Below are 24,724 nucleotides of genomic sequence, written 5' to 3' on the forward strand. Positions count from 1 at the left end.
ACCTAATACTTACACTATCTCATGCCCGATAATAGCACCATATAGTTTTGCTGTACTAATCCACTAATCGGGTGTCTTTTATCTCCCTTTATGTTCTTTCACCTTCCTCTGCGAACGATTTTGGAACCCTGGGCTATTACCCACTGAGTCATTCACTAAAATTCATGTCTTTGGCATATTATGTAAAGCTATATTTTAAAGCTATGTTTTGCAGTATAGAGCTCCCGGATGAAGGGTTCCTTAGCCCGAAATGCATTGGAGCATTATCGCCACAGTTCCACAAGTGAAATTTAACTTTATGGAATTTACATATTATTACATGAAGAACTTAAACTAATGAATTGTGAATAAAAACCTACAAATGGATTGATTATACACTTTTGGAGTCTTGGTTTTGGAAGAACTTATGGTGTGCCCTATATCAGGGATGCATCCACCGAGCTGTGGGTGCACTTGTTTTGTCCCTGTATAGTGTACCATAGGTACCCAGGGCATAGGTGCATACAAGGCCTACCAGGGGCTGCAGCATGAATTATGCCACCCCTGGCTGGCCATCCAACTGACACCACAGGCTGATCACTCAGCTTGGGCAAGGCCGTGTAATCACCCCTTGCTTAGATATAGTAATCCTATATCTACCCTTATATATAGACACATATATACCTATAAGTCACTCCTATGGCAGGCCTTGACAATCCTGAAGGCAGAGTGCTTGGTTTTATGTGAGATGGTGCTCAAGCATGAGCTGAGCCTGTCTGCAGCTTTCGGAACCATGTCCTTATAGCTGTTCTATGATATAGCCATACCATATACTCTTAAGTGCATTATAATCCTCACGGTTAATGCTAACTTTGGTTTGGCTATATCAAAACATGTCATATAAGATGTCAAACACTTTGGAAAACTACCCCCCGCCAGTCCTGGCAGCGGGGGTAGCATTCCACCCTTCTAGAGGGAGAAGACATGTAGTTACTGCTTTACCCGGTTAAAGTTAAACAGAGCATCAGCATCACAAAATGGATGCTGCTGCCACAGACACAAGTCTGACCTCCTGCTGCTGGATGAAACTCCGGCAGGGGAGGCCTGGACAATAGGCTTCCTGACGAAGGAGGTGCTAGCACCTCCCTAGACAGCCTGTAGTGGATTGGGGCAGGGTGGGTTCAATGGAAGGATGCTTTTCCAGACACTGCCTGGGGCACACAAGGTGCTCCATGCATAGCCCGGTTCAAACCAGTTGCTGGGGCACTCCAGCCCCAGCTCTGGCGCAAAACTGGACAAAGGGAAAGGGGTGTAACCACCCCCTTCCCAGGTTCCACCCATAGGATAGACCTAGCAGGTAATCCAGCCCCTTAGTTTAGTATAAAGATAGGAGCTATGTCTAGAGACATTAGATTATCCTGGAAAGAAACTCTGAAATGAACACTTGGACCTTCAATGTTCCATTTCAACTGGAAGACTGAAGACATCTCCCTTGTGGTCAAGGAGTGACCACCCTGTGCAAACAGGCACCATCAGTAACTTGCCGGTTAGCTTTGTCGACGCTCCCGCCGGAACCCGAAGATTTAGCAACGCAGGAACTGGACTTCCAGACTTCTCTGACTCTGACCCACATCCACAGCAAAGCTGAGACCCATGGTGGACACGAGAGACATGGGTCTGGACATCCTGGACTACCTGCTTTTTGCTACCTGTGCAGCTTCTGAGGTACCTTTGAAGTTGTTCATTGAGATTTGAGAATCCCCAGACCCGAGCAGCATTTGCACCAAAGCTCAGCCCTCCACACGTGCTGCGTGGGGTCTGCGCCTGCTTTTCAGCTCGATGTGTCTTCGCAGTTGCTAGCCCATTGGCTAGTGAGCCCTCTGAACACATCTTTGCAAAACTACACCGCTTGCCTGGTTGCTCCGGGCTTGCTCTAGCGTCCCTGTAAAGGAGAAGCTCCACAGACCTTGCTAGTCTGAACTGAAGCCAATCTTCCCATCCTGCATGGAGTGCATTTGCCAAGGTTTGTTGGGTCCAATCCGGATACCGACACCTCCAACAGCTAGATCCGTCGTGTGACAGCTCGAGTCCAGCTCCTGGTCATCGTCGACGCCTCCTGGTCCTCATGGCTGCAGAGACAAGCTTCACCTCTTCACCTGATTGCTTCTCGACATCCCCTGGTTCCTTCCTGGTTCCTTCCTCGTCACTGGCTAGTGACCCAAACTCTGTCCCCTCTTCTTTCAGGTTCTTCTTGACTCCGATCCACCCTTGGATCCACCCGGACACTTTTCTCCTGGTTGCCTGCAGCACGTTCTTGCAGCTCTCCGTAGGAAACAGCGACAAAGCCCGACACGAAAGAACACCTATGCACCCGGCTTCCCTGGGTGAGGTAACTTGAGTACTCCAATGCTCCCGTGGGCATTAACTATCCAAGTGTCCTAGTTTAACAGGGTTTTCCCGTAGTCCATCCGGAAGTATCCAAAATCTACTACTTCGTAACTTTTACGTTCCTATTGAAACTCTATGGAACCCCGCGTGTGTGTTTAGACACTGCACACTCCTCCCCTGGGCCTCCTACTTCCAATCCCTTGGTTGGTCTGTATAGCCCCAGCGATTTCCTAGGCCCTAGGCTTACTCACCTTTCCTGAACTGGTTCTTATACCACTTACTTAGTATATGGTTCGTGAGGCCTGAGGTTCCGTGACAGTGTGAGTGTTTTTGTCGGTGACACTTTGCTAGCGTACTTTGTTGTTGTATTTGTTTGACGACTGCAGCCGCCAAAGACCGAGGGTTTTGTTCTTGCTGGGACTTGGTAAATCCCGTAACCCTTGAAGTTTGTGAAACTCGGCTAGTGTGCAAGATGCCTGGTCGCAGTACTTTGTTCAGTTGCTTTAGACCTTGTGGTGCGGATTCCCTGCTGGAGGACTCGTGTCCGATACCTCCGGTTGGAACTCCTACTTATGACTTATATAGCAAACATGGGCTAGGCCCGATTGCTTTTAACGATTACTGGATAAAATATACAAAGAAAGACGGCGATCTTCGTTGGCCACCTCACGGTAGCTTCGAAGCGTCGATCTTAGATAATTTGGAAATAAAGTTGTTCGAACGTAACCTATAGGGTCCTAAGTAGAGGGGAATATAGTATGTTCGCTAATGAAAAGCAGCTTAAAAGCTCGCCTCCAATATGGGTCGTACCCCACACTGGTAATCTTTGTCTTGTGGGTCGTGGTTCGCAAGCCTCACTTGGAGCAAGTGCTTGCACTGAAAGTTACGTTCTGCCAATGTTTCCGTCCCCTGTGTTTCTGGCTGCCAAGGGTACATACTTTATCTGTCATGATCGTGCATACACATGGTTGCCCGCAGACTTCATGGGCTCATGTTTCATTGCAAATCTGTTGCCTCCGACGTTCACTGTAGATGCCGATTACCATAAGACTAGAGTTGTACGAGGCGTAATTAGCGAAGAGGATACTGCCGGTCAAGAGGCAGGAGACTTTTTCAAGGGTTTCCTCCCGTTTTGGGGACCTATGGTTAATAGTAGGAACCTGAGACATTTGACTCGAGTGGTAGAATCGACAGCTAATATTACTGCCAGTGCCCTTGGTAATATCACCACAGAACTTCAGGCGGAGAGACTTATGACGTTACAAAACCGTATGGTTTTAGATGTCGTCTTGGCAGATCGCGGTGGGGTATGTAAGGTGATCCATTCGAGCTGTTGCATTTTCATTCCAGATAATGCTCCTACTGTCTATCAAGCCATCTCGAAGTTGCATAAGATCTCCGAATCCATACACGTGGATGTAGGGGATTGGACACTACTTGGATGGTTTTGGGGCCTGGTATCGACTTGGGGTTGGAAGATTCTGACGATCATCGGGGTTGTGGTAGTGTTCCTGTTCACGTGTTGCCTTTGTGTGCAGTGTGGTCCTGCCTTATGTGGCCTCTGTGCTACAACGTGTATGAGACAACCATCTGTTACCAAGGGGACTCGGTTGGACAGAGCTATGCTACAACGACATCTTGATGGTCTGATGAATATCGAATATGATTCCGACTAGTGCTTGCCTACATGAGGGCAAAAGGAGCGTCTGAGGTTCCGTGACAATTGTAAGTGGTGTTTTCGACTCGCACGAATATGGTCGAGTCTGGTATCTATGAACCGCAAATGACGAGTTTAGTAAGTGTGCGCAGTTTCGCTGTGCTAACTTAAACCGTTCGTTTGTTACGTGGGCTTTTCATCTGTACCCACGGGTTCCATCTTAGATACGGCATCCATTTTGTCTCTTGCCCTCAAGTAGCCAGCGAACGGTTGCTGTCCGCTTCGCGACCCTGGGACTCCCAAGATATTTGCGGAAGACACATGTTCTTTGAAAGTGTCTTTATGACGAGGGGGTTGCTGCTGTAAGGCAGATGGCGCCGCTCGAGGCTCATCTTGCCGCACGGACTTATTGTCTCAGCCGTGCATCTCATTAGGCACGTCCCTTTGATGCCTGTATCTCGTGCTTCTCGATACCTCCCCTTTTACACCCTTTCCGATCTCCCCACTGTCTCCGTCTTCCTCTGCACCTGTCTTCGTTCCTATTTCGATCTACTTTACTGCTGATTGGAATTTGCTAATGGTGGGAAGATGGGTTTTTACAGTTGGGAACCGCCAAATGTTTCCGCACTTATGTTCCGGACCTTATGTGTTTCAAAGTGACCAAAGCGACCCCTCTGAGAGCTAAATGTGGGAACCGGGTTGTAAACTATTGTGTATCATGTTATCCTATGGGTAAAAACTGTATAAAAGGAGCGATCCACAAAACCAATTTGAAGCAGTCTCCCCGAACTACACTCGATGTACTTCCTGTGACTTCTGTGTTCCCTGCAGTAAATAAACCTTGACTCTTTGACGCCGAAGGAAGTGTCCCGTGTCTCTGTGACTTGTACGCCGGAGCAGGTTACCCACGAAGGTTTCAGGTGTTGTGCCCTGGCACCGCTGGGTCCAAAAGAACCCAGTCCTTCAGGCCCCTAGGGCAGAATTGTATTTGTGCAACTTATAATATGCTTATTGAGTAACTTGTGCTGTATCTCGAACTCTGACCTCATAAAGAGTGAAGAGGGGTTGTGTTAGAAATAAATACATATATATTTGATGTATACCTTGTGTGGTGTCCTTTCATTTGGTATTCAAGGGATTATAATTGGTAAAACAATTGGCTTCACATGCTCTCTGAAGTATTAGCCTAAGGCTGCTTTGTCCATGCTACCAGTAGGATAGCTGGTCCATAAGGTTGACTTTACAACCATCACCATAAGGGTCGTTTGGACTGGTGCAGGGTGCCCACTAGAATAGTGGATATCATATACCAGGCCAACTTCTCACACATTACAAGAAGTGTAACCTGCAAACATTCACTTCCGGAGTCCAACTATTGGACTACAGGCAAATATAGCTTTTTGAAAGAATTAGCATTAAAGTACAGGCCTTTATTCTTACAAAACACTACTTAGATTATTATGTAATAATGGCTTGCAGGGAGGACAAAAACAATTAAAAGACAATTTAGCAGCCTTATGGAATGCAATGCAAGAACTTCCTGGTATACATCAGGCATTAAAAGATATATCCAGTGTTTAATCTGTAAAACAGTAAGTGCCAGGAGCCAAGTTATTTCGTGGGAGGCTACTGCAGCGTGCACACACTGCCAGTGCTACCAAATGCAGTGTATGTTTAAGTTTTAAAGGTCTGCTGATGTGCAAGATATATCAGAAGTCATGAGACAGAATGCATATTCTGGCAATGGCACATTGTTCGAGTTTGACATGACATGAGAAAGCGACTAAAGCAACATTTTCACAATATACAGCCTGACAAAGCAAACAGTAAAGTTATAATTCCTAGACAATCTGCTGTAAAAGACTGTACAAGACAGATGGTCAATGTGCATTTTGTAATGCAAGACGTTGCAGAACATGTGACTGAATTACATAATTCCATTAATACTTCTGTACAGACACACAGATCTGTTCTTGAAAGCATGGAGACATACATGTTGAGAAACCTACAGCAAAGAAGGCCTAACTCAAAACTGAGCACCACAATACCATTTTCTAAAATAACAACTTCATCAAACTCAGATGTATCAAATCCAATAACACATGTCAGTTTAAGCATGTGACGTACATCATAAAAAGTTAAGGAAGTTGTTGTACCACTTGTAAAGAAAAATAAATGATGCTGACTTGAGAAAGGCGATGTTATTCTAAAATATTTCTTAACAAAAAGTTACACGTATGTTATATGTATACTATCTATAGTTCAAAATATTTTGGTTATATATTTGTTTATTTAAAAAAAGTTAAGAAGAATATTGTTCATATTAATTGAACACTTCATTTATTTTTAGGTCTCGGCCTTTTCCCATTCCGCAGGAATGGAATAGGACGAGTCTATAACAGTGAAACCAAGACTTAAACTAAGGTCTCCTAAAAAGAGGATTTCCACGAGTGCATGTGCTCATGCACGAGCCCGAGCCTTCTGCCTGCCTCCTAGGCAATCTGCTTCTCCACCCCCTTGGTGTTTCTGGCTTGCTCTTCAAAGGCTCCCCTTACCATTTGCTCCTGCCTCCCCGCCCACTGCTTCACACTTCACGGCCGCCAGGCCGTGACTCGCATTTCTGCCCAGCCCCCCTCCCAGCACTGCCTTGTTATTTTTTCGGTCTCAGTTTCCAGCTGTCTTTTGCAAAGTCCTACCTATCTGATTGCCTCTTCTATGCCTCACACTCTGCCATGCCTCACCTTGTCTTGTTTTGTTCACTTCTATATAGCGCAAAGTCTACCCAAAGGTATTGGAGCTCTTTACACGAGCCCCACTTACATTACACAATGTCACGTTCATTTCACATAGGCACGGGGAGATTGTGTCATTACAAATTTGCCCAGAATCACACATTGTTGAGCTGACGCCGAGACTGGAATCGAATAATTCCATAGTTCCAAAGTCGACGGCTCTGTAACGGCACGTCCTCTCGAAAGGTAGCCCGGTATCAGCTGTTCCAGCAGCACCGGCCCAGGGAGTACAGCAGTCCGAGAGCACAACACACTGACCATCGCCTCGAGGTATTTTTGTAGCCCATGCACGACTGTCTACCCTATGCCTGCTCGTAGGTGCAGTGGCACAAGGGCCCGCTTGAGATTTAGTGGTTCACTGCACCCCAAACATTGCTTTCATTTACCGCCTCGCTGGACGACAGCAGACCTATTTTCCTTTGCATTAGGGCCCAATGCGCCCTTTCAACGCCACTGCGCGTGCCCCGACATGGGCATAAGGACAGCACCCTCCCTGCTAATGTAATTTTATAAAAACAAAAACAATCAATGGAGCATTTTTTGTTCTCCAAATGTCAGCCCGCCGCCTCTCAGATGGCTTTGGCGGGGCTGTCACCAGCAGCGGCGCCATAAATTACGCGTCCAATTGGCACTGTATGCTGGCGATTCGAGGAGTGATTTGCTGGGCGTTTCCTGGATATAAATCACTGTTTCCGCTGCATCGTTTCACGAAGTGGCGAAAAGTTTGAGGGCGCGGCCAGTCAGCTAAAGCCCAAGCGAAATATAAGGCACGGGTGGCGCGCGACGGGATGCCTGGCTACTTTGCTCAGTTGGAACTAGGTGAGAAATATATGGATTAGTGAGGAATGGTGTGCCCCCACCTCAACCACCCTTAACGTACCACCACCTGTGAGTCTAGCGGCCTGAACCCCCTCCGGCTCCCATCCACCCTTTTATGCTGTTATAAACTACATCAGACCTCCTTTCATTTTCCTGACTATCTGTTCCATTCACAAATAACTATCATTCACTACGTATCAGCTGAACTCCACCCTCTACTTTCCCCAGCGCACCATCCCACACCAGTACAAGAACCCCACCCCCGCCTGACCTGGAGAGCCCGTCCTTTAACCACGTCGCCAACTGGGCTGCCTCACTGAGACAGTCAGCCCGGGGGAGGCTGTGGCGGCGTCCAGGTCCAGCTGTCAGTCACCTAAGCCTGGTCATTGTTGTACATGGAACTTTACTCCAGATCAACACATCTGGCATTCATTTACAGTTTACTGTCGGATTCGAAATTGACTTACATTTTCAGGAAATTGCAACCATAACGTGCAAGAAAAAGACACGGCACTAGCACAAAAAAAGCCTGCGTTCATGATTCATCAGCACCTGTGTTTGGTATTTACCATTATATGCATGAGTATTCATGACCAATTATATTCAGGTGTATCTCTGTAGTATAACACCTGACACTTAAAAAAATTCACAAGCGCACGTTTTATAGCACCTGCAGTTAGAACGTCAGTCTGTCCAATCCGGTTCTGCAGTTAGAACATCAGTCTGTTCAATCTAGGCCTGGAGTTAAAACATTGGTCTGTCCAATCCAGGACTAGAGTTAGAACATCAGTCTGTCCAATCCAGGCCTGGAGTTAGAACATCACTCTGTCCAGGCTTGGAGTTAAAACATCAATCTGTCCAATCCAGGCATGGAGTTAGAACATCACTCTATCCAATCCAGCCTGGAGTTAGAACATTGGTCTGTCCAGTCCAGGCCTGGAGTTACAACATCACTCTGTCCAATCCAGGCCTGGAGTTAGAACATTGGTCTGTCCAATCCAGGCCTGGAGTAATAACATCACTCTGTCCAGGCTTGGAGTTAAAACATCAATCTGTCCTATCCAGGCCTGGAGTTAGAACATCTGTCTGTCCAGTCCAGGCCTGGAGTTAGAACATCAGTCTGTCCAATCCAGGCCTGGAGTTAGAACATCACTCTGTCCAGGCTTGGAGTTAAAACATCAATCTGTCCAATCCAGGCCTGGAGTTAGAACATCGGTCTGTCCAGTCCAGGCCTGGAGTTAGAACATCACTCAATCCAATCCAGCCTGGAGTTAGAACATTGGTCTGTCCAGTCCAGGCCTGGAGTTAGAACATCAGTACATCCAATCCAGGACTACAGTTAGAACATCCGTATATCCAATCCATGACTAGAGTTAGAACATCAGTCTGTCCAATCGAGGCCTGGAGTTAGAACATCAGTCTGTCCAGGCCTGGAGTTAGAACATCAATCTGTCCAACCCTGGCCTGGAGTTAGAACAACGGTCTGTCCAATCCAGGCCTGGAGTTAGAATCAGTTTGTGCAATTCAGGCTTGGAGTTAGAACATCACCCTGCCCAATCCCATACATGCAATTGTTTCAATGCCACTATATGCCATTGCCAAACAATAATGTATTGTAGATGAACACCTGATAAAACAATTAAAGCAGAATACTTGAGACTATTGGCATGGACAAGAAAAGACAACCACATTTTAGCCATATTACCAGTGGCATAACAAAAGTTGTGGGGGCTCCCCTGCAAGGTACATGGAGGGCCCGCCACGGATTTATCCAGAGGTCTGAGGCGTGTGTACTGTGCAAAGGGGGCCCCCTGCAGCTTGGGCGCCCCCGCCCTGTGGGGGCATGTGTTATGCCACTGCAAATTATGCACAATTGGTGGTAGTGCAAAGATGGATGTAGGGAAATTCCCCATCACTCACAGCATCACTGAACGCCACAGCATCACTCGTCCCCACCACAACATCACTCAGCGCCACCACAGCATCAATCTGTGCAACCATTCAACAACAACTGGTTCAAATATGTTCTCTCAATGTTTCAAGCTTTATTACAAATGTTACTAAAAGATGTTAATGTCACTTCTGTTCTTGGATTTTCATCACAATAAAATACACTGAGCATAATCTTTATAAAAGTTATTTACAGAAGTTTAAGCTATTGCCATTATAAATTACAATAACTTTTATTTAAGTATTAATTATTAAAAAAATAAAAGCCATTGTTATTTGTAATATCAATACATCTAAGTCACGTAAATACAACACATATTGCATTACAAATGCTATAGGTGTCACATTTGTGAAAGTTAAAACTATTGGAATTGTAAATGACAAAGCTATTAATTTAGCTATTTTCAAAACCAACACATAAATACAAAATTTGGCATTTACAATACCAATATCTCAAACTTTCCTAATGCGAGACCTATTGCATTGCAAATGCTTGTTTTAATAAAAGCATTAATAGATGTGTATAATGTTAAAATAGCTATGCACAAAAATATTAGCCCTCAGAAATAAAAGTGGATTCAGCATAAGTAAATGTTTGTCTGAATTTCGCCCATTTTTTCCGTAAGTTACACTCCTTGATCATTTTGCTTGTCTTGGCGGGTAGGCAATCGAGGGTGGCGTATGACATTCTCACTCTCCCCATGTCTGTCGGCGGTCTGGGTGCACCGGACTTTAATATATATGCTCTGTGTCAACAGGCCAGCTTTCTGCATTTTTGGATACATCCCACTCCCTACCAACCTCATGTGGCTGTTGAAGCGGAGATATAGCCTCTCCTTGGCCCTTGTCGACAGCACTGTTCGCGCCGTCGATCCGCCCTCGGGTGGAGGTGGATACAGTCGAGACACTGCGCTGGACTTGGTCTGGAGTCTGCCGGCTCTCAAACCTCCACGCACGCTCTGCAAACGCTGCGCCAATAGTGAACCACCCTGCTTTCCCCCCGCTTCAGCCCTCTGGTATGTCTAATCACGCGACGCATCTGTGACTGCGGACGATTGCGGACCTTTATCCAGGGAATGCTTTTTACTCCCTCCCAGAATCATCCGGCCACTGGGCACACTACTATTCTACCAGCTGCGTTCCATTTTCCGGACTTTGCACTCCACATTCCCCCAGCCTCCTCCCACCATGCCGGCCCTCGACCTAGTGTATACATCCCCGTCCCCACACAAAATGGTCACTAAATTATACTCGCTTACACTAATGGCAACCCCTATCTCCACAGACCGCGCGCTCGAGGCGTGGGGGGGCTGATCTCAGCATTGATATAGCGCAGGCAGACTGGCTGTACTGTTGTAACTAGACAAAGAAGCTGTCACCCAATTACCGGCTTCGTCTGATACACTTTAACTTCCTGCATAGAATATACTGTACCCCTGCCCAGCTCCACTAGCTGGGGTTCATACCTAACGACACCTGCATGCGCTGCGCGCCTCTGCTGCAGATTTCACACACTTGGCATGGCTGTGCCCTAGGGTCTCCGAGTTTTGGCAGGGTGTGTGCTCCACAATCTCAGCAATTACTGGCACCCTGGTACCCCCGGACCCCACTATGTGCCTACTTGGCTTTGTAAAATTCTGCCCAGATGCTTACCGCCGTCTAATCGCAATGCCGCTTGTTCTGGCTTGGCGTAGGGTGGCCATGTGCTGGGGTCGTAGGCCTGCTCCCAAGGTTGATAGCTGGCTGGAGGACGCCTCTCGTTGCCAGACTTAGCTTTCGGAGTTTTGGGACTTAATGTCCTCCAATTCCAAGCCAGTTGACATTTGGGGTCCTCTGGTGACTTACCATCATTCCCGCCCCCCCCCCCCCAGCGGTGCCGCCTCTCCCTTGCTCCCTGCCGCCGGTGCTGTTCGGTGCCCGCCCTGGCCCCCTCCTTATTAGGCCTCCGTTACATGTTTCTTATCTTTAATTAGGAGTGGTGAAGGTGCCCCCAGTGTGGAGGGCTTCTCTTTCATTTTCTGATGTCTTTGTAACATGCTTTTGCACTTTCGATTCCTGTAAAAGGAACTGCTGTTCTTCATTTACTATGCTTGAACTGAATCCAATGTGTCGATTTGCATTTAGCTGCTGCAAAGCGTACTGTACCTGACTTGAAACTCTTAATAAAAGTTTTTTGAAAAATGAAAAAAAAATTTGTCTGAAATTATTAAGATTGTTTTTATATGACTTTTATTGAAATGAACGACGTTATATAATGTATACCAGGTCTAAACTTTTAAAACTAAGTATAAACTCATTTTTAGGCCGCTTACACATTTGTTAGCAGATATAAGATAATTTCAGTCTGATGGAAGCTTCTTTTTTTATTACGATATAGACTACATTTTTAACCTGCTATGAATCCACTTAAGTCAGTGTATATTTATAATTAGGTTACATTTTTTCAGCCTAGTATACGCTTCTTTAAATTTGTTTCTTTTAATCTGGTATAGAGTCACTCTTTAACCTAGTGTAAACCTTTCAAAACTAGGCATAAACATACATGCATCCAGGTATAAACTTTTTTAATTTAATTTAATTTAATTTAATTTAATGGTTTTGTAAAGCGCGTAGTAACTCCGAAGAGCATCCCAGCGCTGATCTGCTTCTCCAGAGGTTTTAGCCAACTAGTAGGATTAGATTTGCGGGAAAAGGAAGGTCTTCAAGGTCTTTCTGAACTGGAGATAGTTCGGTTCTGTCCTAAGTTTTCGGGGTAACTGGTTCCATCGTTTTGCCGTGTGAACCGAAAAGCGACGGCCACCGGTCTTGGCTTTTCTCACTCTAGGGACTGCAATAAGATTTTCTGCATTGGATCGGAGATCCCTCTCTGCTTTGTAAGGGATTAAAAGTTCTTTCAGAAGAGGGGGACCGTTGTTATTGAGTGTTTTATGGGCCAAGCAGAGGGACTTGAACAAGACCCTTTCTCTGATTGGGAGCCAGTGGAGAGAGTTGAGGGCCGGCCTGGCGGAGGATCTTCCAGGTGTGCCCGTAAGTAAGCGGGCTGCGGCATTTTGGACTTTCTGCAGTGAGTTCAAGGTGGCTTCAGGGGCTCCCAAGTATATAGCGTTACAGTAGTCTAATCTTGCCAGGATTAGACCCTGTATGAGGAGCCTCCTTGCGGTCTCTGGGAGCAGGGGAAAGATTTTCCTGCAGGCTCTGAGTAGTCCAAAGCATGTCCCTGCAGTTCTCTTTGCCTGGGTTTTAAAACTCATGTCTTTCTCAATCCACACACCAAGGCTCTTGACCTCTTCCTTGGGTGCGGGAGGGTCCCCTAGGCACCTGGGCCAAAGGTGAGATGGTAGAGAGGGCCCATTGTGGCCCATCAGGAGGATCTCGGTCTTGGACCCGTTTAATTTTAATGAGGAGAGATTCATCCATCGGTGGACTTCAGAAAGGCAGCTGTGGAGGTCGGATGGGGCATGGTGAGGGTGGGAAAGGGTAACGACCAGCTGAGTGTCGTCGGCGTAGTTGATGACTGACACGCCGTACGAGCTGACCCTCTTCTCCAGTGGGGCCATATACACGTTGAAAAGTGTAGGGCTCAGAGATGAGCCCTGTGGTACTCCGCACCGGAGGGGGATGATAGATGAGCAGCTGTCGTTTTCCCGCACCTGGAAGGAGCGTCCAGTCAAAAAGGATTCTAGCCATTTCAAGGCCCGACCCGTTACTCTGATCTCTCCCAGTCGGTGGATTAGGGTGGGATGGTCTACAGTGTTGAAGGCCGCACTGAGGTCTAGGAGGATCACTGCCACTGATCCTCCTATGTCCAGAATGCTTCTGGCCTTCTCCACTGCGGTCAGGAGGGCGATGTCAGTGCCCTGACCAGGACGGAATCCTGTCTGGGAGGCCGCTAAGAGGTTGTTGCTTTCTAAGTAAAGCGATAGTTGTTTATTTACCAGCTTCTCTGCGATCTTGCTGTTTCCAGGGAGAAGGGACATGGGCCTGTAGTTGGCAAAGTCCTGCGGGTCTAAAGAGGGTTTTTTCAGCAGACCTTTGACTGCTGCCGCTTTCCAGCTGGGTGGGACAATGCCCTCTGAGAGAGAGGAATTGATCAGGGCCGTGAGGGGGGGGGGTGATGGTACTTGATACTTTTTTTAGGAAACGGAGGGGGGCAGGGTCAAGGGGAGAACCACTTTTAATTGCTGCCAGCGTAGCTCCCACTTCTTCCGTTGTTACGGGACCGAAGGTATCCAGGGAGGGTTGGGGGGCTGGCGGCAGTGGAGGGTTGGCGGTGGTGATGGTAGGATCCGGCTGTGTGGGGTCCTGTTCGGGAGGGGGTATGGTTAGGAGAATGTTTTGAATCTTCTCGTCGAAGAAAGTGGCTAATTTTTGGCATTTGGTTTCAGCTGCTTTGGGATCGAGGGGTTTGAGTGGGGGGTCGGGGGCGTGGAGTAATTCTTTTAGAACTGAGTAGGTTTCATGAGCCGAACAGGCCGCGTTTTTAATTCTGTCCTCGTAGAAACTGGTTTTGATGCTACGGAGCTCTTTTTTATAGGATTTTACCGCGGCGCGGAATGCTTCTTTCCGTTCCTCGTTTTTTTCCTTCCTCCAGATACGTTCATATCTTTTGCAAGCCTTACGTAGCAGATTGAGTTCCGGGGTATACCAGGGTGAGGGATTAACTCTCTTGATGTGTCTAAGAGAGTGGGTTTTGGGCAGGATGGCGTCCAGCGATTGGGTAATCCAAGTACTGAATTTTTTGTCTCCTACTAAGGTGTTATTGGGGGGATGAGGAACGTTTTCTCGGAGTTTGGCTGCCCAGACGTCTGGATCCAATTTTTGCCATTGTCTGGAGTACGTTCTGATTTTTGGGGGTGGCGGGGGTATGGTAATAATGTCCCATACTAAGGGAACCAAAAAGTGGTCCGTCCAGGGAAGGGGGATATGGTCCAGGGATCTAAGGTTGGGGATGTTGGAAAAAATGGGGTCAAGCAGTTGCCCTTTTTCGTGGGTGGCCTGTGGGTTTTTAAGGTCTAGGCCCATTAAGGTAAGATCTTGAAGTAGTTCATTGGCCGGTTTGTCGTCTTGGTCCAGGAAATGTACATTCAGGTCTCCTAATAATAGGTAGTTAGTGGTAGATGTGCATTTGATGGAGGTCTGGTCAGCAATTTTGGTCGGAAAATCCCCTAAATTGCCTGGTGGGCGATATATCAGCGTTCCTGATATCGAGGTGACAGGGGAGATTGTAATGGTATAGTGACAGCTTTCGTAGCCCTTGATGTTGCCATCAGACGTTCTACAGGTGAGGGTGTCTTTGATGATTATTGCAAGTCCACCTCCTCTACCCTCTGGTCTATTCTGTGAGCACATAACGTACCCGGGGGGGAGTGCTAAAACGATGTCTGGGCCACTACTGGAAGTAAGCCAGGTTTCTGTTAAAAACAGAATATCTAAGGCATTGTTGGTAATTTGGCGGTTCACTTCTTGTGCATGTTTCACAAGCGACCTGCAGTTAAGTAGGCCTAAGTACAAACCTTTTGATGCCCCGGTCTGATTGACGGGGTTACAGCGGTCACAGCCGGAGAATTGTGTGTCCCCGGTTAGGATGCGCGAGCAGGAGGGATGTTTATTGGTGTTCAAGGCTAGCAGCTCAGCCCGGGTGTAGGTCAAGTTGTTAGGACCTGCCACGGCCAGAGTGACTGGGCCTAAGGCCGGCTGGGCCCGGACGGGCCCAGACGGGCTTGCCTTTGGCGCGCCTTCGGCGCGCTGACGGCGCGCCCGCTGCGCCCGTCCGCTGCGCGTCCGGTGATTGCACATCTTTATATGGGTGGAAGAAGGGGAGGGTGGGCGTGGCCTGTGTAGGCGTGGCCTCGGTTCCTCGCCTTCAATGGCGTCAGCTAGTTTGTTTTCCTTGAGTTTGTTGCAGCGAAGAAGTCGCTGTTCAGGCGCTTTGATAGTCCGTTCTGGTGGTGCCAGGGGGTGAGTACAATTTTAAAAACAGGATAATAGTGGACAAAGTGCTACACGAAATACAATTTAAAATATGTGACCTCCCGGCTTCCGCCTCAGGAGTATAGCAGGCTCTGGGGTAGTGGCGCTGTCAGTAGCGTTTTATACTTTGTTTGGGCGGGTGGGCGTGGCCTGTGTAGGCGTGGCCTCGGTTCCTTGCCTTCAATGGCGTCAGCTAGTTTGTTTTCCTTGAGTTTGTTGCAGCGAAGAAGTCTCTGTTCAGGCGCTTTGATAGTCCGTTCTGGTGGTGCCAGGGGGTGAGTACAATTTTAAAAACAGGATAGTAGTGGACAAAGTGCTACACGAAATACAATTTAAAATATGTGACCTCCCGGCTTCCGCCTCAGGAGTATAGCAGGCTCTGGGGTAGTGGCGCTGTCAGTAGCGTTTTATACTTTGTTTGGGCGGGTGGGCGTGGCCTGTGTAGGCGTGGCCTCGGTTCCTCGCCTTCAATGGCGTCAGCTAGTTTGTTTTCCTTGAGTTTGTTGCAGCGAAGAAGTCGCTGTTCAGGCGCTTTGAGAGTCCGTTCTGGTGGTGCCAGGGGGTGAGTACAATTTTAAAAACAGGATAATAGTGGACAAAGTGCTACACGAAATACAATTTAAAATATGTGACCTCCCGGCTTCCGCCTCAGGAGTATAGCAGGCTCTGGGGTAGTGGCGCTGTCAGTAGCGTTTTATACTTTGTTTGGGCGGGTGGGCGTGGCCTGTGTAGGCGTGGCCTCGGTTCCTCGCCTTCAATGGCGTCAGCTAGTTTGTTTTCCTTGAGTTTGTTGCAGCGAAGAAGTCACTGTTCAGGCGCTTTGATAGTCCGTTCTGGTGGTGCCAGGGGGTGAGTACAATTTTAAAAACAGGATAATAGTGGACAAAGTGCTACACGAAATACAATTTAAAATATGTGACCTCCCGGCTTCCGCCTCAGGAGTATAGCAGGTAAAGAAATCTGTTATAATCTCATTCATTTTTACTCTGGTTAAATATTTTAAACCTGGTGCAACTGTATTTTTGTCCTGCTAAAAGATTAATTATTTACCTGAAAGAAACTTTTCTAACCTGGTATAAATAATTTTTTATTTGAACTAAACATTATTATTCTGGTATCACTCATTTTTCTTAAACCAGGTATAACGATTAATATTCTAGTGTGAGATAATTTTATAACTATTTATCAGCTGTTTAGTTTGCTGCAAGCTCATTTTGCATGCAGATTAACACGTTTTTGTCATGGTCTAAATTTCTATTTAATTGTGGTATAAATCTTTTTCTTTTCACCTCATCTTTCTTTAATAAGTATCAATTTAGTTTATCCTTCTTAATCCTTCTTATACTGGTATAAATGTATTTTTCCAACCTGCTTCAAAATTAAATAATCTGACCTATGCTAATTTTGTATCCTGGTATGATCTATTTTTCCTTGCGCAAATTAATTTTTCATCCTTGTTAAGGTGTTGTATACTAGGATAAACTAAGTCCCTAACCAGGTATACGTTTTGTTAAGGTGGACCAAAATAAAGTTCAGTACTTGTGTCGTGTTCTATCTCGGACCCCGATCAATATTGTGACCTTATGCCCCTATACGGCTATAATCAATCCATACCCCTATAATGGCATAAACGATCAGAGCCATATTTCAGAAACTCGTCTCTGCAGCTCATTACAGTATATGACACAGCAGAAGCCACTATCTTAGATTCCTAGATTACACACCGAGTTCTTTCAACAGATAAAACCCCCAGCAACCTGGGAAAGCCCCGCTTGCTATGTTTTGATTAGTAATAGAACTCTAATGAGCACTGTAAGAACGACCGGTTCTTAGTGACATCTTTATTGACGTCTTATGTCCAAAAACTTACTTCAAACAAGGCACCTTTCAGGTATAAATAATACCAACGTTGCCTTAAGCAAACACAGCTGTGGTGGTTGTGAATACAGGAGCAGAACGGCTGTCCCTTGCAGAGCCCAGCAGATGCGAGAAGCCCACGGACGCTGCCCCTCCTCCTCCTTGACGCGCTGAGAAAGACGCTGTCTTTTCTCCTGCCGAGAAAATCCAGCCCCGGCGTTTCCAGCCTACCCTTGCTGGTAACTGGAATATCGAGTCCTGAGAGGAGATACAAGACCTCCAACATTCTATTCCAGAGGTACAGTGTTGACTAAACCCATAGAGAGAATTCTTGAAGCAAATTTGGCAAACCAACTTAACTTAAACTGCTACTTACTTACTCCCTCCCAAGTATTAGGCTTAGGTCAGGTACACTGGGGTAGGCGTAGTTAGAAGCACCAGTTGAGGACGTTAGCTAAATGTATATATGAATATATATATTTTATTCATTTTAACCATTGTATGGCTAAGAAACCATATCAATGCTTTTACAGTATTATTTCGCAATCCTCCTTTTACTGTACGCACTTTTTATAATAACAAGTCTTGCAATTGTGGCAATTCATTTCTCTTGCATGAGAAGAAAGACTGTTCAATAAATAATACCTTTTTATTGAAAACGCCCGTCTCTCTATTCTTTGCATCCTGGTGAAAGTATTTCATGCACAACTGACTGAGTGAAATAGCTGTCTATTGTTTCACACGACTCTAGAGATTGACTCTTATTCTAAGGAGCAAAGTTGTCATGTTTATGCGGTTGTTAGAAAACTGAATCCCTTCTTGTCTGAGCCAGGGAAGCTGATCACTTCCTATTCAGTCAAGAAAGTTTCCAGTGACCTCTGAGCTAGTTGGTACAAACCCAATTAAGTCTAACATAGTCAGTAGAGACCTGGAAGACCGCACTTCTACATCTACACTGCTGTTTATGTTATTCCAATGTGCAGGGCCTATAGGGAAAATAGGAACTACACTACACTTGGATTATATCTTTACCCTAGCATAAACTGATTTTTAACCTGGTGTAACCTTCTTTTAATCAGGTATAAGATGTTATTTAACCAGCTATAACTCATCTTTGTAACTTGTTTAAAATCTTTGAATCTAATGTAAATTCATTTTTATCCAGGTTACATTTTCATACCCTGGCATAACATTCTTTCAACCAGCTAAAAGATTCATTTTGATCCTGATATAAGCTTGTTTTTAACTATGTGCAGTTTGTTTAATCCAATTAGGAACTTTGTTTTAAACTTAGTATGAATTTCTTATGCTGATGTAATTATATTTTTTTAACAGCTAAATATTTGTAACCATTTTCTTTATTGCTGCTATAATCTCAATTATTTACCTGGTATAAACCTTTTTACACTGGTGACATCTCATTTTTCTACAGGTTAAACTTTTTTATCCATATATCAACTTAATTTAAAACCAGGTATAAAAATTATTAAAGTTGTTTGAAGACTCACTTGCTCAATTCTGTCTACAGAAGTGGACAGGTCAGAGCCCCAAAGCAATCCACAGAGAAAACGTACTTAGGGCCCCATTAGGATGGCGGGCGGGCTTTGCCCCCCGCCATCCTATCGGAAATCGGGACCGCCCGCCCTAAGGACGGGGGTCCCGCACGCACCATTAGGATGTGCCCGCCACTGTGGCGGGCACATCCTGTATTTTTAGTATTGTGGCAGGCGGAGCTCTGTGCTCCGCCCACCACAATACTAAAAATGCTTTGCAGCATTTACATAATCAAAGCGGCAGGCACCGCGTGGTGCCTACCGCTTTGATTATGTAAATGCAGGGGGGTACCACAGGTACCACCCCGTGTGCCACCCCCCTTTCGCCTTCACTCTGGGGGCCCACAGGGGGCCCCCAGAGTGAACACCGCATGCCTTTCCGTGGCGGCATTGCCGCCACGGAAAGGATTGAAAAATGCCCATTGTAATATTGCGGGCGGTGTCTGACAGACACCGCCTGCATGTTACTCGTTTTCCGCCCCGGCTGCAAGGCGACCAGGGCGGAAAAGTGGCGGGCGGTGTTTTGCTCCGCCGTGGTCCCCCCGCCATTCTAATATGGCGGGGGGAATACAGGGAAGGATGGCGGGTGGATTTCCCCCGCCAGGCTGGCGGTAGCCACCGCCAGCCTGGCGGTAGCCACCACCAGCCTGGCGGGGGCAATCCGCCCGCCATCCTAATGGGCCCCTTAATGTTATGTTTATTAGCATAACCAAACAACAATACAACAAATAATTAAAGAACTTTAAGGTGCACATCAAGATTGGTTAAACACGCATGATTTTTTTAACAAAATATTTTTATTGAACTTAAGGATATGATTCAGAGGATATGGGCTATAACAAAATCACATTGAATAACTACTGGGGGATAGTCAGAAATGGAAAGGAATACGCAGTAGAAAAATACCTAGATGCCAACAAATCAGTCCAGGGCACTTTCTTGAATACGACCACGTTTTTCAGTCAGCTTCATTCCGTAATGTCCTTGGAATATCCCTGTGAAAGCGCAATTCAATAAACCCTCTTAGGCGGGGAGATTCTCTGACAATGAAGTGTTTTATTCCAGCTGAAAGAACAACTTAAGTCAACATTGGCTACCACATCTAACACTTCATCACTAAGCATGGACAGATATTCCCTTCCAAGAAATGGAGATTTCCAGGTAGTGGATACAGAAAAACAATAGGAATTCATTAGTTATACATGAAATACCTTATCCTGGCACAGATGATACGACTAATGAGAAAGAAATATACTTACCATCGAAGACTCAACCTTGAAACTCAGCTACATGTCTGAGACCAGAATACTATGAGCATCTGCCAAAATGATTCGCACAGGAAATCAGAGATCTGCAAGACACAATTTTACAATTTCTAATGTTAACCCTGACCTGTGCCCATGTGCTATAGTGTTGTGGGAATGTGATCTGAACAAGATGGAGTTGACGAGGTTATTATATGACACTTAATGTTCACACTCACAGCCATCTCCTCTTCCTCGTTCATGGTATTTCTAAAGGACTCTTTCTAGATCTGGGTTTTAGTAGTGCAGCTGTAAGCAGACCAATCACAACAATATGCAGAGTGGGCTTTGGGTCCTTTCCTTTCAACCATTGTTTTTTTTTTTTTACCAGCCCATTTCATCCATTGACTGTCAATTATGCTGTGACTCAGCTCAATGTAGCATTCCTCTCTCACTGAATACTAATGCTGTTTGGGTGTATCCCTCCACCTGCACTCAAGTGCTTGCATTGATCTGCATTTGAGAAGACTCTACAATTGTAGCCTTCTTTGACTTTTGTTTACTCCGTCCTGTGTGCCTCACTCTAATGTGCTATTGTTGCATGTGTCAGCACATTAAGCCGAGACATTCTAGCTTTGCCATTAATTTGGGAAACACAAACCTTCCCCCGCAGACAAACCAAAATGTTTCAGGTTGAACTAGCCTGGTTAAAGTACTGTGACCGAGAAGACAAAGTTAGAATTTGGATCTGAAAAACATTAAATCTACAATACCTGTCCTTTAGGCTAGAGAGGTGAGCAAGTGTGCCCTCATAGTATCAGAGGGTTACTGTGGCCTTCCTGCTTGTAGCATATGAAGTTGTGTTGGCAGCATACCCTCTTTAGAGACTGATAGTAAGAGCAGACTTGCTTATTTGAATTGGTCAAAAAATGACCTACTGGCCCTATCATGTGGAAATACCCGGAACTTTGCCCTGCCATCGTGTGTGTATAACAAGTGCCTGTTTGAGTGTAGTGTGCATGTAGCACACGTAAAAGTAGTAGAACTGTGTGCCTCCTTTCCTACCCCTAGAGGGTGGATACTGAAGTGAGGAGGATTGAGCAAGGTCTCTCTTTAGAAAATCTATGACCTCTGACCCTGCTCGCAGGCAGGTCACTCCCCACGTCACCACACGGCTGCCAGCTGCCTCGTACCTGCTCCCTGCCGCCTGCCTGTTTTCCCACTCCTTCCCGCTGCTGCGTCCCTGCGGCCCCACCACCCTGCTCCCCATTAGCCACCCCGCTCCCACCTCCCAGCTGCTCCTCTCTCCCTATCCCCCTCTTATGAAGGTCGCTCAGCGGCCGAATGCAGCGGGCGCGCCGCTGGTGCGTCGAAGGCTTGCCGAAGGCAAGCCTGTCTGCTCCCGTCCGCGCCTGAACCGTGCCCAGCACCAGAACCCCTGGACCCCGCGAACGCCACAACACCTAACTCCACTACGACGCCACCACCCTCTATGCACTCATTGCTGGCCGAAATCACACCTGCTTCCAAGCCGCCCTGAAACGGACTCACGGACCTTTCTCCTGCCACACCTGCAGCTTCACGTGCGACAGAACCACCAAACCTCCAAGGACTGGACCCAACCACCTCTGCTGCATACTCCTCAACACCCGCTCCGCACGCAAACACGCCGTCGAGCTCTGGGATCTGCTCGACACCTCATCCCCAGACGTGGCCTTCCTGACCGAGACCTGGTGGAACGACTCCTTGGCGCCCGACATTGCCATAGCCATCCCGGACGGCTACAAGATCACCCGCAGGGATCGCGCCAACAGAATTGGAGGAGGAATAGCCACCCTGATCGCCAACCTCGGCCTCAGACAACTCGTCGCCGCACCCACCCACGCTGCTGGCCACACGCTGGACCCCGTATTCTCCACAGGCACCCACGTCACCTTCGACCTCACCACCGAACTCCACTGGACCGACCACCGCTGCATCCATTTCACCTTCAATAAACCAACCACGCACCACCGCACCCAACAGCTACCTCGCCGCTGCTGGAGCAAAGTCACCGAAGACCAGCTGATCACGACCCTCGCCCTAAACCCACCCACCGACCCCACCAACCCAGACACCGCAGCCCGCAACCTCAGACAGTGGATCGACGACTGCGCCAACACCCTCGCCCCACTCAAGAAACCCTCCAACAACCACGTCAGCAAGAGAGCCACCTTGTTCACCAACGAACTGCAGACCTCCAAACGCGCATGCCGGAAACTGGAGAAGATATGGCTCCGCGAACACACTCCGGACAACCACGCAGCCCACAAGGACACCACCCGCAGACATCACCACCGCATCAGATTGGCCAAGAGATCCTCCTTCAAAGACTGCCTGGATAACAATACACACGACAGCAAAGAGCTTTTCAACATCGTAAAGGAACTCTCCAACCCCAGCGCCAATGCCAACGACATACCACCCTCACAAGAACTGCGCAACTCACTGGCCATCTTCTTCCACCGCAAGATCACTGACATCCATGACAGCTTCAACACCATGACCGCCAGACTACGCCAGACCCCACCTCCCCTGTGAACACTACCAGCGCCAACCGCCTGACCTCCTGGTCCAACATTAACGACGACGAGACACGCAAGGTCATGAACTCCATCCACTCAGGATCTCTGTCAGACCCGCGCCCACACCACGTATTCAACAAAGCAGACGCTACCATTGCACCCGAACTACGGAAGGTCATCCACATCTCCTTCGAAACAGCGACATTCCCGGAAAGCTGGAAACACGCCGAAATCAACGCCCTCCTCAAGAAGCCCAAGGCAGACACCAAAGACCTCAAGAACTTCCGGCCCTTCTCCCTGCTCCCGTTCCCGGCGAAGGTCATCAAAAAAATCGTCAACATGCAACTGGCCTGCCACCTGGAAGACAACAACATCTTGAACCCGTCCCAGTCCGAGTTCAGACGAAACCACAGCACCGAGACAGCCCTCATCTCCGCCACAGACGACTTCAGGCGCCAACTAGACAACGGCGAAACATCAGCCCTCATCCTCCTGGACCTGTCAGCCGCCTTCAACACGGTCTGCCATCGCACTCTAAAGACACGCCTCCTAGAAGCCGGAATCCAAGAGAAGGCCCTTGACTGGACCACGTCCTTCCTCTCTGGCAGAACCCAGAGCGTCTGCCTCCCGCCTTTCCGATCCGAGGCCACTGACATAATTTGCGGTGTGCCCCAGGGCTCATCCCTCAGCCCGATGCTGTTCAATGTCTACATGGTTAAACACCAAAGAGGGGCGAGGGTCAAGTCAATTTATACTCTACCACCCCAGACCCCCAATAAACACTAATGTACACACAAGGGGGGTGTATAGAGTGGATAACAAAAACAAATCAAATTAAACAAACAGAGACAGCCCCAGTAGGGCAAATCGCTCTATTTGAAAAAACTGCCCTCACTCACATACCGAAGTATGTGACATGCTTCATCATCAGGCCTGCTTACCATACGCCCTGGTGTAGCCACACACAGGGCGGAGCATAAGGGAGGGGGGAAAAAAATAATAAACGTCTCTCAACAAAACATATAGTAAAGACAAGGAGACATGGACGACATATAACACAAATCTTGGTGAGAGCCGTGCAAGCACCAAGTGACCACCACTGAAAAGTGCGACGAAAGGTGCAGTTAGGAAAAGTGATTAAAACTGATTAAGGGTGGCAACTAGAACACAACCTTTATTAAGCTTTTCTTGACACCCCTATCAGGATTAAAAAGAAGGAAAAGGATGGGAAAAAGGCTCAACGTGATAATTAGGAATCTCAAGAGTTCCCTCCTACCACTGCCAGAGTCAACATGTTTCGACCGCTCTGTATGTGCCCATCGGGTCACTCCGGTCTTCTTCAGGACCGTCGCATTCAGTGCCACTCTGGGTTTCTCCGTACTTCGGATGATGTTACCCCTGGGATGAGGTAGGTCCACTAGATCCGTACCCCTACCGTGATGTGTGTGGAGACAGTTCCCTCAAATGCGGGAGAACATTTCACTGTCGTAATAGAAGAGAAGATAGTACAGACACTCTTAGTGGTCACATGTCATATCATTCTCTTTTCATTATGTCTCTTTAATGTAAAAACCCATTGGGACCCCTTATCTAATGGTGAGCTAAAATCCCGGTAACAAATTATACCATGGGTCCTGCTCAAAATAAGTGTAATCGCTTGCACATATTTAACCTGATGAATACAGGATGCAAGCACTTTAAAACGTCCATTGCCTCACACTTTGCGTGGTCATTCATATCTCAAACCTAGCCCCTTCGATGTTCATGGGGCCGTCATCATACTACAACCTACTGCTCTTCCTGTCTCAGTGTTCCCACTCCAAAAGAGTGTACGTGTAATCGCGCACTTACCGAGTTTATAGTATTAACAAACTCGAACTGGTGTCCGGTGGGAGGGACGCCAAAGAACAAATCTGGAATGAAAAGGAATGGAATGCATAAGGGAGACGAT

The sequence above is a fragment of the Lissotriton vulgaris genome, chromosome 12 (genome assembly GCF_964263255.1).
Source record: "Lissotriton vulgaris chromosome 12, aLisVul1.2, whole genome shotgun sequence".
NCBI classification, from domain to species: domain Eukaryota; kingdom Metazoa; phylum Chordata; class Amphibia; order Caudata; family Salamandridae; genus Lissotriton; species Lissotriton vulgaris.